The sequence below is a fragment of the Balaenoptera acutorostrata genome, chromosome 14 (assembly GCF_949987535.1).
Source record: "Balaenoptera acutorostrata chromosome 14, mBalAcu1.1, whole genome shotgun sequence".
Classification (NCBI taxonomy): Eukaryota; Metazoa; Chordata; class Mammalia; order Artiodactyla; family Balaenopteridae; genus Balaenoptera; species Balaenoptera acutorostrata.
Window position 1 is genome coordinate 82,464,887 of NC_080077.1, and position 13,428 is coordinate 82,478,314.

The 13,428-nt window shown below is 39.6% G+C and overlaps 1 pseudogene; it reads right to left on the bottom strand.

Moving 5' to 3' along the window:
* LOC103016455 (nucleolin-like) overlaps positions 1 to 13,428 on the bottom strand; it is an 89,113-nt pseudogene that overhangs the window by 48,888 nt on the left and 26,797 nt on the right.

Consider the following 13,428-nt stretch of genomic DNA (forward strand, 5'->3'; position numbering starts at 1 on the left):
AAAGGCAAATATGACTCTGCTAAGGATTTTGAGAAGGGAAGATTATCCTGTATCATCCTGATGGACACAATGTAATCACAAGAGCCCTTGCGATTAAGGAGGCAGGAGGATTAGAGTCAGAAGAGGTGTTATGATGGGACAGAGGCCCAGAGCTAGAAAAATATTATGTTTTTGGCTTTGAAGATGGAAGATTGCACCACGAGCCAAGGAATGCAGGCAGCCTCTAGAAGCTGGAAAAGACAAGGAGATTCTTCCCTAGAGTCTCCAAAAGGATTGTGGTCCTGCCAATCTGTTTTGCATTTCTCACCTCCAGATAATTAACTTGTATTGTTCTAAGCCTTGTATTGTTTAATTTGTGGTAATTTGTTACAAGAGAAATAAGTAATACAGATTTTGGTACTGAGAGTGAGGTACTGCTGGAGCAATCACTTAAATGTGTAGAATTGTTTTGAAATTGGGTTTGGGGTAGAAGCTGGGAGAATTTTGAGGAGCATAACAGAAAAATTCTAGATTGCCTTGAACACACTGTTGGTAGAAATATGGTTAAAGGAACTGGGAACTGCTGGTGAGGGTTCAGAATGAAGTAAGGAGCATGTAGAGAAATCCTATATCATTTTAGTGAACACTCAAATCATCATTGACAGTCTGTTGTCAGAAATATAAACTTTAAAAGTGTGCTGGTAAAGGCTCAGAAGGAAATGAACATGTTATTTAAAACTATCTGGAAGGAGGCCCTTGTTACATAGGGATAGAAAGTTTAGTTAAATTATGTCTGACAGTTATACAGAAAGCAAAACTTGTAATGGATGAACATGTATATTTAGCTGAGAAGAGTTACAAGCAAAGTATTGAAGGTCCAGCACACTTTCTCCTTGTTGCTTGTAATATAATGTGAGAGAAAAGAAATAAATTGAGGGAAAAACTGTTAAGCAAAAAGGAATATGAATTTAATAATTTGGGGAATCTTCAGCCTATCCAGATTGCAAAACATGTTAAAATTATGAGATTCATTGTTAGGAAAGTGTCCTCTGAAGAGAAACCTAAGACTGTGAACCCTTTTACCAGGACTTCAAAAGGGTCAAAAGATCAGAATATTCATTCTTACAGAAGACTCCATGAAAAGATTAGACATGTGACCCATGGACCTCCTCAGCTATCTAAGAAGAATCAAAGAGTAAAGATGAGATTACTCAGGAAACATCTGAGGAGGATCACTTTGTCTAATGAGTAAATCCCTGTAATATACATGGGAGATCTACAAGATTCTTGAGAAGATATATCAGCAGAAACAGTGCCACGTTAGACTGAAAAGGATCGAGAAAGGACAAAATTGAAAAAGGCTGTTAACCTCCCAAATTCTATAGGCAGGAAACAGGCTGATAAAACTACTCAGTGGCCAAAAAATATTGCCCTTCTTGAAAAAGGAAAGATAATCTGAAGGTAGAGCTGCAGAGCCATGGGCCCAACAGATAGAAAAGTGGGCCACAGAGTGTTATTCCCATGCCTGAAAGCCTAATGGAGTTTTCCCCAGTGGATTTTGAGATTTCTTAGGAATATGACTCTCTTTTTTCATTCTACTTTCTTCCTTTTTTTAATGTGAATGGCTTTAGCTGTTACCTTATGCCTGTCCCACTATTGTACTTTGGGAACAGATAATTTGTTTTCTTGTTTCTGCCTCGGAGGAGATAACAGTCCAATAAAGAAAAATTCTACTGCTAAGTTATATGGAGTAGTTTGTGGCCGACCAACACTCGCAACAGACAACAATTAAAGCCTGGGTGAAATAAGTGTGTTTAAAGCTACCTGAGAGCTGTGGAAGAACTGAAGACTGGGGGAACTAAAAATTCAGAGAGGAAGCATATGCCAATATGGGGCAAAGATGTTCTCTGAGAATTTAAATTTAACCCCTGGTAGAGCACTTTAGATGGGGAATAAGGAAACCAGTAGAATTTTTGTGCTCCCACAGTGCCAGAGTGATAAAATTAGAGGCTTGATGGGTCTCCACGCAAAGGCAGTTTCCCCCTCAAAATATTTGTCAGAGTTGAAGCTGTTCAAGATGGAAGATAAAAAGCTAAGGCAAAACTTCTGAAAATCAAAGCAGAAACTACAGGAGTCTTTTCATTCTGAAGAGACAAAGACCCTCCATGAGAAAAGGCCCCTATGAAGAGAGCAAGAGAAATGTAAAAGTACTGGATGGAGGGGGTGGGTGGCGGATAGTCCGCTGACAACTGCATCCAGTTTTCCTCTTGGGTTACTTGCAGACTCTGGCTGTAGCCAGACTCTGAGTATCAAGGCTTGGCCCCTAGGAGGAGGTTGCTGTGAGGTATAGGGAAACCAACACACATTTGTGAGTCATGGGGATGGTTGTAACAACACCAGAGGTCTTGGAGGAGCTTCAAGATGGTGGAAGAGTAAGACGCGGAGATCACCTTCTTCCCCACAAATACATCAAAAATACATCTACATGTGGAACAGCTCCTATAGAACACCTACTGAACACTGGCAGAAGACCTCAGACTTCCCAAAAGGCAAGAAACTCCCCATGTACCTGGGTAGGGCAAAGGAAAAAAGAAATAACAGAGACAAAAGAATAGGGACGGGACCTGCACCAGTGGGAGGGAGCTGTGAAGGAGGAAAGATTTCCACACACTAGGAAGGCCCTTCGTGGGCGGAGACTGCGGGTGGCAGAGGGGGGCAGCTTCGGAGCCAAGGAGGAGAGCACAGCCACAGGGGTGCGGAGGGCAAAGCGGAGAGATTCCCGCACGGAGGATCGGTGCCGACCAGCACTCACCAGCCCGAGAGGCTTGTCTGCTCACCCGCTGGGGCGGGCGGGGCTGGGAGCTGAGGCTTGGGCTTCGGTTGGATCGCAGGGAGAGGACTGGGGTTGGCGGTGTGAACACAGCCTGAAGGGGCTAGTGCGCCACAGCTAGCCGGGAGGGAGTCCAGGAAAAAGTCTGCAGCTGCCGAAGAGGCAACAGACCATTGTTTTGGGGTGCGCAAGGAGAGGGGGTTCAGAGCGCCGGCTAAACGAGCTCCAGAGGCGGCCGTGAGCCGCGGCTATCAGCGCAGACCCCAGAGACGGGCACGAGCCGCGGCTGACAGCGTGGACCCCAGAGACGGGCGGGAGATGCTAAGGCTGCTGCTGCCACCACCAAGAAGCCTGTGTGCGAGCACAGGTCACTCTCCACACCGCCCCTCCCTGGAGCCGGTGCAGCCCGCCACTGCCAGGGTCCCGTGATCCGGGGACAACTTCCGTGGGAGAACGCACGGCGCGCCTCAGGCCACTGCAACGTCACGCCGGCCTCTGCCGCCGCAGGCTCGCCCCGCCTCCTCCGTACCCCTCCCTTCCCCCAGCCTGAGTGAGCCAGAGCCCCCGAAGTAGCTGCTCCTTTAACCCCGTCCTGTCTGGGCAGGGAACAGACGCCCTCAGGCAACCTACATGCAGAGGTGGGTCCTAATCCAGAGCTGAACTCCGGGAGCTGTAGAACAAAGAAGAGAAAGGGAAATCTCTCCCAGCAGCCTCAGAGGCAGCGGATTAAATCTCCACAATCAATTTGATGTACCCTGCATCTCTGGATTACCTGAAGAGACAACGAATTATCCCAAATTGAGGAGGTGGACTTTGGGAGCAATGATATATGTATATTTTTTCCCTTTTTCTTTTTTTGTGAGTGTGTATGTGTATGCTTCTCTGTGTGATTTTGTCTGTATAGGTTTGCTTTCACCATTTGTCCTAGGGTTCTGTCCGTCCGTTTTTTTGCTTTTTGGGTTTTTTTAGTATAGTTTTTAGCACTTGTTGTCATTGGTGGATTTGCTTTGGCTGCCCTCTTCTTTCTTTCTTTTTTTTTTTTTAATTACTTAAAAAATTTTTTTAATAATTATTTTTTATTTTAATTATTTTATTTTATTTTATCTTCTTCTTTCTTTCTTTCTTTCTTTTCCTCCCTTTTATTCTGAGCTGTTTGAATGAAAGGCTCTTGGTGCTCCAGCCAGGCATCAGGACTGTGCCCCTGAGGTGGGAGAACCAAGTTCAGGACACTGGTCCACGAGAGACCTCCCACCTCCACATAATATCAAACTGCAAAAATCTCCCAGAGATCTCCATTTCAATGCCAAGACCCAACTCCACTCAATGACCAGCAAGCTCCAGTGCTGGACACCCTATGCCAAACAACTAGCAAGACAGGAACACAGCCCCACCCATTAGCAGAGAGGCTGCCTAAAATCATAATAAAGCCACAGAAACCCTAAAACACACCACCAGACGTGGACCTGCCCACCAGACAAGATCCAGCCTCATCCACCAGCACACAGGCACTAGTCCCCTCCACCAGGAAGCCTACACAACCCACTGAACCAACCTTAGCCACTGGGGACAGATACCAAAAACAACGGGAACTACGAACCTGCAGCCTGTGAAAAGGAGACCCCAAACACAGTAAGATAAGCAAAATGAGAAGACAGAAAAACACACAGCAGATGAAGGAGCAGGGTCAAAACACACCAGACCTAACAAATGAAGAGGAAATAGGTAGTCTACCTGAAAAAGAATTCAGAATAATGATAGTAAAGATGACCCAAAATCTTGGAAATAGAATGGAGAAAATACAAGAAATGCTTAACAAGGACCTAGAAGAACTAAAGAGCAAACAAACACTGATGAACAACACAATAAATGAAATTAAAAATTCTCTAGAAGGGATCAATAGGAGAATAACTGAGACCAAAGAATGGATAAGTGACCTGGAAGAAAAAATAGGGAAATAACTACGGCAGAGCAGAATAAAGGAAAAAAAAAAAGGAAAAGAATAGAGGACAGGCTCAGAGACCTCTGGGACAACATTAAGCTCACCAACATTCGAATTATAGGGGTCCCAGAAGAAGAAGAGAAAAAGAAAGGGTCTGAGAAAATATTTGAAGAGATTATAGTTGAAAACTTCCCTAATATGGGAAAGGAAATAGTTAATCAATTCCAGGAAGCACAGAGAGTCCCATACAGGATAAATCCAAGGAGAAACACACCAAGACACATATTAATCAAACTATCAAAAATTAAATACAAAGAAAAACTATTAAAAGCAGCAAGGGAAAAACAACAAATAACATACAAGGGAATCCCCATAAGGTTAAGAGCTGATCTTTCAGCAGAAACTCTCCAAGCCAGAAGGGAGTGGCAGGACATATTTAAAGTGATGAAGGAGAAAAGCCTACAATGAAGATTACTCTACCCAGCAAGATTCTCATTCAGATTTGATGGAGAAATTAAAACCTTTACAGGCAAGCAAAAGCTAAGAGAATTCAGCAGCACCAAACCAGCTTTACAACAAATGCTAAAGGAACTTCTGTAGGCAGGAAACACAAGAGAAGGAAAAGACCTACAATAACAAACCCAAAACAATTAAGAAAATGGTAATAGGAACATAAATATCGAAAATCACCTTAAATGTAAATGGATTAAATGCTCCAACCAAAAGACATACACTGGCTGAATGGATACAAAAACAAGACCCGTATATGTGCTGTCTACAAGAGACCCACTTCAGACCTAGGTACACAAACAGACTGAAAGTGAGGGGATGGAAAAAGATATTCCATGCAAATGGAAATCAAAAGAAAGCTGGAGGAGCAACTCTCATATCAGACAAAATAGATGAATGGATAAAGAAGATGTGGAACGTATATACAATGGAATATTACTCAGCCATAAAAAGAAATGAAACTGAGTTATTTGTAGTGAGGTGGATGGACCTAGAGTCTGTCATACAGAGTGAAGTAAGTCAGAAAGACAAAAACAAATACCGTATGCTACCACATATATATGGAATCTAAGAGAAAAAAAAATGGTCATGACGAACCTAGGGGCAAAATGAGAATAAAGGCACAGACCTACTAGAGAATGGACTTGAGGATATGGGGAGGGGGAAGGTTAAGCTGGGACAAAGTGAGAGAGTGGCATGGACATATATACACTACAAAATGTAAAATAGATAACTAGTGGGAAGCAGCCGCATAGCACACGGAGATCATCTCGGTGCTTTGTGACCAACTAGAGGGGTGGGATAGGGAGAGTGGGAGGGAGGGAGATGCAAGAGAGAAGAGATATGGGGATATATGTCTATGTATAACTGATTCACTTTGTTATAAAGCAGAAAGTAACACACCATTGTAAAGCAATTATACTCCAATAAAGATGTTAAAAAAAAAAACAAAAAAAACTTGGGGTCTCAAGCATGTAGCTGGTGTGCACTGTTGGATGTTTAGTAAATTTTGAAGCTGCACAAAGACGGAAGTCAAAAGTCAAGATTGAAAATTTGTAAAGCAGAGGGGGAGATTTCTCACATCTCTTGGTGGTAAGAAAACAATAAGAGTAGAAATCAGTAAAAAGATAAAAATTAGAAAATTCACAAATATGTTAAATTAAACATCATGCTCCTGAAAAACCAATGAGTTCAAGAAGAAATCAAAAGGTAAAAAAAAATGTTTTGAAGCAACAGAACGGAAACTTATCAGAAAAACTTATGGGATGCAGCAAATGAAATTCTGAGGGAAATTTATAGCAGTAAGTGCCTATGTAAAGAACAAAGAGGGAAGAGATGAAGATGGTGAAGTAGGAGGATGCTGAGCTCACCTCCCACCCTGAACACATCAAAAATACATCTACATGCAGAGTAATTCTCACTGAAAACAAACTGGACATGGGCAGAAAGACTCTTCTACAACCAAGACTACAAAGAAAGATTCACATGGAGTCAGGTAGGAAGGAAGGAAAAACAAAAATGTCGAGGCCTGCACCCCTAGAAGGAAACACAAAAGAAAAGGGAAATATCAGGGGCTTGGAGATCCTCTCTGGGGAGTAAGAAATCCGAACCACATATAGGGCATCCGAGCCCTGGGATCCAACCCTGGGAAGGCAATTCCCTTCATCTGGTCTGAAAACAAGTGGGATGTATAGGAGGGCATAAAAAATGAGACTCTGCTAGTGAAGACCATGTACATGATTGCTTCCACTTGGGAGTAAAGCAGAGGAGGCAGATTGAAATGGCCCAGAGCTCTGGCCAGTTTCATCTGACCATCCTGGCATGTACCCTGGCCTGCACTGTGCACACACCTTGGCCCCTCTAGCTCTGGGGCAGCTCCTCACTAGGGCAAAGCCTGCTGCTGAAGAGAGTGCACACTTGGGAGGGACAGACCTGGCTTGTACCTGGAATTGCTTCTGAATGGGGTGAGGGCAGCCATTGCTGGCAATCTTGGAGACAGTGAATCGGGAGCTGTCTGGAGCTCTGACTGGCATGCTGGAACTGTTGCAGTACACAATCCAGCCCACACCAGGCACTTGTTACAGACACTTTTGCTTCAGTGCTGCTTCCCTTTGGGGCAAAGCTGCCAAGCTGGAAGGGAAGAGAGCACACATGTGAAATGGAACCAGCTCAGATACAGCCGTCAGGGCTTCTGCTCCAGCACCTTGAGACACACCTCCAACCCCAATAGGGTGGTGACAGCCACTGAGCATAAGAGCAGCCACAGCTCACACCTGGCCCTGGCTCTAGCTCCTCCATCTCCAGTTCCACCACCCACAAATATGATAGCTACAAGCACACCCAGGGGGAAGACATGACCAATGCTCATTCAGATCGAGTTCTCCCACCAAAGCCACTGTCAAATTAGAAGAGAAGAAGTAAAACTGTCACTATTTGCAAATGACATGATACTATATATGGAAAACTCTAAAATTTCCATTAAAAACTGTTACAAAAAGTTGCAGGAAACAACATTAATATACTGAAATCTGTTGTTTTTCTATACACTAATACTAAAGCATCAGAAACGGAAATGAAGAAAACAATCCCGTTTAAAACCACATCAAGAAGAACAAAATGCATAGGAATAAACTTAACCAAGGAGGTGAAAGAACTATACTCTGAATTCTCTAAAACATTTATGAAGGAAATTTAAGATGATACAAAGAAATGAAAAGATATCCCATGTTCATGGATTGGAATTATTAATATTGTTATAATGTCCATACTACCTAAAACAATCTAAAGATTTAATGCAATCCCTATCTAAATACACATGACATTTTTCATGGGACTATAACAAATAATTCTGAAATTTATATGGAACCACAAAAGACCCCAAATAGTCAAAACAATCTTGTGATAAAAGAACAAAGCTGGAGGTATCATGCTCTCTGACTGCAGACTATACCACAAAGCTACAGCCATCAAAATAGTATGATGGTGGCACAAAAACAGACACATCAATCAATGGAACAGAATAAAAAGCCCAGAACTAAACTCATGCTCTTATGCTCACTTAATCTATGATGAAGGAGGCAAGAACATTCAATGTGGTAAAGACAGTCTCCTCAATAAGTGGTGTTGGGGAAAATGGACAGTTAGATGTAAAACAATAAAATTATAATATTTCCTCACACCATATACAAAAATAAAGTCAAAATAGATTAAAGACCTAAATGTAAGACAAGAGACAATAAAAGCTCTGGAAAAAAATAGGCAGAACACTCTTTGATATGAATCATAGCAATAGTTTTTGGATCTGTCTTCCAGGCAAAGGAAACAACAGCAAAAATAAACAAATGGGACATAATTAAACTTGAAAGCTTTTGCACAGAAAAGTAAACCACCAAGAAAATGAAAAGACTGATTAGGAAAAAATATTTGTAAATGATATGAAGATAAGGGGTTAATATACAAAATATAAAAAGAACTCTTACCACTCAGTATCAAAAAAAAAAAATTAAAAATGAGCCAAGATTAAAAGGTGGAGTTTGAACTAGATGATGCCTTTCACATTTTAAATCCTGTGACTTGGTGCCAATGTTGTTGGGTTCAAAAAAAACACCAGGGTCTGAATAATCATTTTTCCAAAGAAGACATACAGGTGGCCAACAGGCACATGAAAAAAATCTCAACCATCATCAGAGAAATGTAAATCAAAATCACAGTAAGCTATCACCTTACTCCAGTCTGAATGGTTATCATCAAAAAAACCCACAAATAACAAATGTTGGCAATGATGTGGAGAAAAGGGAACCCTAGCACACTGTTGGTATGTACGTAAATTGGTATAGCCACTGTGGAAAACAATATGGAGGTTTCTCAAAAAATTAAAAATAGAACTACCATATGACCCAGCAATTCCACTCCTGAGTGTATATCCAAAAAAACAAAAATGCTAATTTGAAAAAATAACATGCATCCCAATACTCATAGCAGCATTAATTACAATTGTCAAGATATGGAAGCAACCTAAGTGTCCATCAACAAACAAATGTATGAAGAAAATGTGCTACATATATACAATGGAATACTACTCAGCCACAAAAAAAATGAGATTTTTCCATTTGCAACAACATAGTTGAACTTGGAAGGTATTATGCTAAGTGAAATAAGTCAGACAGAGAAAGATAAATACTGTATTATATCACTTATATGTGGAATATAAAAAATAAAACAAACTAGTGAACATAAAAAAGAAACAGACTCACAGATATAAAGATATAAAGAACAAACTAGAATGAAATTGGACATTCATTTCACAAGAAGTTCAACTCAAAATGGATTAGAAACTGAAATGTAGGACTTCCCTGGTGGTCCAGTGGTTAAGAATCCACCTGCCAATTCAGGGGACACAGGTTCAATCCCTGGTCCAGGAACATCCCACATGCCACAGAGCAACTAAGACCATGCATCACAACTACTGAGCCCATGCTCTGAAGCCCATGAGCCACAACTACTGAGACCATGTGCTGCAACTACTGAGCCCATGTGCCTAGAGCCCTTGCTCTGCAACAAGAGAAGCCATTGCAATAAGAAGCCCATGCACTGCAATGAAGAGTAGCCTCCACTCACAGCAATGAAGACCCAATGCAGCCAAAAATAAACAAATAAATTTATTTTTAAAAAACTTAAATGTAAAACCCGAAACTCTAAAACTCTCAGAGGCAATTGTAGGGGGAAGTCTTGTCATTGGTCTTAGCAATAATTTTTTGATTTGGCACCAGAAGCAAAGGCAGCAAAAGCAAATATAAACAAATTGGAATATATCAAACTAAAAAGTTTCTGCACATCAAAGGAAATCATCAACAAAATTTTTCATTTTCAGCAACATACTGAAGGGGAGAAAACATTTGCAAATCATATATCTGATAAGTGGTTAACATTCAAAATATATAAAGAACTCATGCAACTCAATAGCAAAACAAAATACAATTTAAAAATGGGCAGAGAATCTGAATAGACATTTTTCCAAAGAAAACATACAGATGGCCAACAGGTACATGAAAATATGTTCAACATCACTAATCATCAGGGAAATGCAAATCAAACCCACGAGGATATATTACCTCACTCCTATTAGAACAGCTATTATCAAAAAGACGAGAAAATCAAGGATGTGGAAAAATGGGAACTCTGTGCACTGTTGGTGGGACTGTAAATTAATTCAAGCACTATGGAAAACAGGATGGAGAATCTCCCCCTCCAAATTAAAAATAGAACTACCATATGACCCAGAAATTCCACTTCTGGGTATTTATTCAAAGGGGAAAAACACTATTTTAAAGAGATATTTGCACTCCTTTGTTTATTGTAATATTATTAAGTAGTTGAGATATATACAACCTAATTGTCAGTGGATGAATGGATAAAGAATTGTGGTATAATTATGCAATGGAACACAATTCAACCTTAAAAAAGAAGGAAACCCTGCTCTTTGCAACAACACAGATGAATCTGGAGGACATCATGCTAAGTGAAATAAACCAGACACAAAGGCAAGCACTTCCTATTCTCACTTACATGTGGAATCTAAAAAATGTTGAACTCATAGTAACAGAGAATAGAATGTTGGTTACCAGGGGCCATGGGGTGGGGAAAATAGGGAGATGCTTGTCAATGGATACATACTTTTAGTTACAAGATGAATAAGTTTTGGAGACCTAATGTACAATATGATGACTATAGTTAATAATAACATATTACATACTTGAAATTTTCTGAGAGAGTAGATCTCAAGTGTTCTCATCACACACACACACACACACACACACACACACACACAAGGTAACTATGTGAGCAGGTGAGGTGATGGATATTTTAACTGGTTGATTGTGGTAACTATTTCACAGTTTATATGTATATTAAAACATTGTATTAGACACTTAAACATATACAATTTTATTTGTTAATCACATATTAAGGTACATTAAGTTTTATTAAGGAAACTGGGAAAAAAAGAAACCATCTAAAATACATTACCTCATTTATTTCATCTTTTTAGCATCCTATGAGATAAGTACTATTATTATCCCCATTTTACAGACAAGAAAACTAAAGCATAGAGATTAAATTATTTGCCCAATGTAGAGCTGGGTTTTAAACCCAAGCAATCTGGACCCAGAGACTAGGCTCTCAATTACTCTATATGTGATGCCTTACTGCACAGATTTTTCATTGCCAATCTAATTCACTTTCTTTACCTTTACTGAGTAATTGAACCTTGAAATAAAAGCTGTTTCTCATAGTCGACAATAAAGTATTTATGTCTTTTTTTCCATAATGTCATCCTTCTTTCAAGTCCTACCGAAAGAAGTAGGATCTCCTCATTCATTCATTCCACACTGAACAGAATTCAGATACGTAAGAATCGAAGAACTCTTTTGGTTCATCTGAGACTTCTTAATACATCCCACTGACCCAGTTCTGTGAACTAAGAAGTCATATACAGCTCCTTTGAAAGTCAAGATGAAGTAATGGCTTTCAGTCTATTTGAAGACATCAATCCTTTGAAGGAGAACAACCATATTGTAGATATTAAGCAATCAACAACATTGGTCTGTAAATTCAAGATGCAAGTTTCTTCTAGGTTAATTGTGCTCAAATTTTAATATACATCAGAAGCACCTGGAAGGCCTGTTAAAACACAGAGTTCTAGGCTCCAACCAACCAGTTTCTGATTCAGAATGTGTAAGGTAGTGCACAAGAATTTACATTTCTAACAATTTCCCTGCTGATGCAGATGCTGTTGATTCCGAAACCAGGTTTTGAAAAACATTGACCAAGACCAAGTTTTCCCAACTGGAGCTCCATAGAAACTGGTTTCTTAGAATAACCATGTTTTCTTTGAAAGTGGGTTTTTTTTTCAAAAAATCTTGGGAAATTATGCACATTTGAGGAATCATAAAATACCAGTATATTATGAGAAGTCTTGGAAAAGATATCCTATCTAATTTAGTTAAACTTAGCTTTTTCCAAACTTATATGACAACGGTTTTTCTCAGAATGCCTATTAAATCACATGGAACTGGTGTTTTGAGGAGGAATGCTAGACTGCCATTCAACATTAGTAGATTCTGTTCATAAATTAATTTAGCCAGGTGTTTTTATTTTCCTAATTGATTTACACAATACCTCATTATTGGTCCCAGGGAATGCATTTATCCCTAGTTGAGGTTTATTTTTATGAGTGAGATAGTGGAAACATTGTCAACCTGATTATCAGATCTCTTAAAATTATGATGTTAGCTGATGGTGCATGGCAGATATGTAAAGTTCAAAAGACTGTCAAATTGAGACCAGATATCTAAAAAATTTGCATGCACCCTGGCAGAAGTAATGTAATTGCCATGACGTACCATGTTCATTTTGAAGTTTGCTAAATCAGCATCAGATGAAAAAAAGTTCCTCTTATATGTTCCAGGTAATTAAAAATCATAGTTTTAACATTAAATATGACTAAATTATTTTAGCCATTCTTATCTATGCCAACATCAGTTCGCTGCATGGCAAGAGAAAAAAAAGTTCTAAAGTTTGAACATGTGGGATTTTGTTTTCTAACATAACTGTCTCCTCTAGCAACATTTTAGAAGATTGTACTGTATTCATTCAGATGTTTCCCTGAGCTAAGATGAACAAAGGCACATAGGATGTAATCAGTAATTGAAATTTTTTCCACCAATCATTTTTTATTAGTAGTGTAGTTTTTAAAGAGCAGTTTTAGATTTACAGAAAATTTGTACTGATAGTAAGAATATGATTCCCCTTTTATTACCACCTTACTGCTACTATATTTGTTCCAATTAATAAACCAGTATTGATATATTATTATCAACTAAAATCCATATTTATTCAGATTTCCTTAGTTTTTATGTAATACCCTTTTTTCTGTTCCGGGATCCCATCCAGCGTACCACATTACATTTAGTTGTCATATTACCTTCAATTCCTCTTGACTCTGACAGTTTCTCAGACGTGACTGTTTTTGATGACCTTGACAGCTTTGGGAAGTATTGGTCAGGTACATTGTAGAATGCCTCTCTATAGAAATCATGTTTTTCTCACTATTAGCCTGGGGTTCTGGGTTTTGGGGGAGGAATGTCACACAGGTAGAGGTAGAGTGTCATTT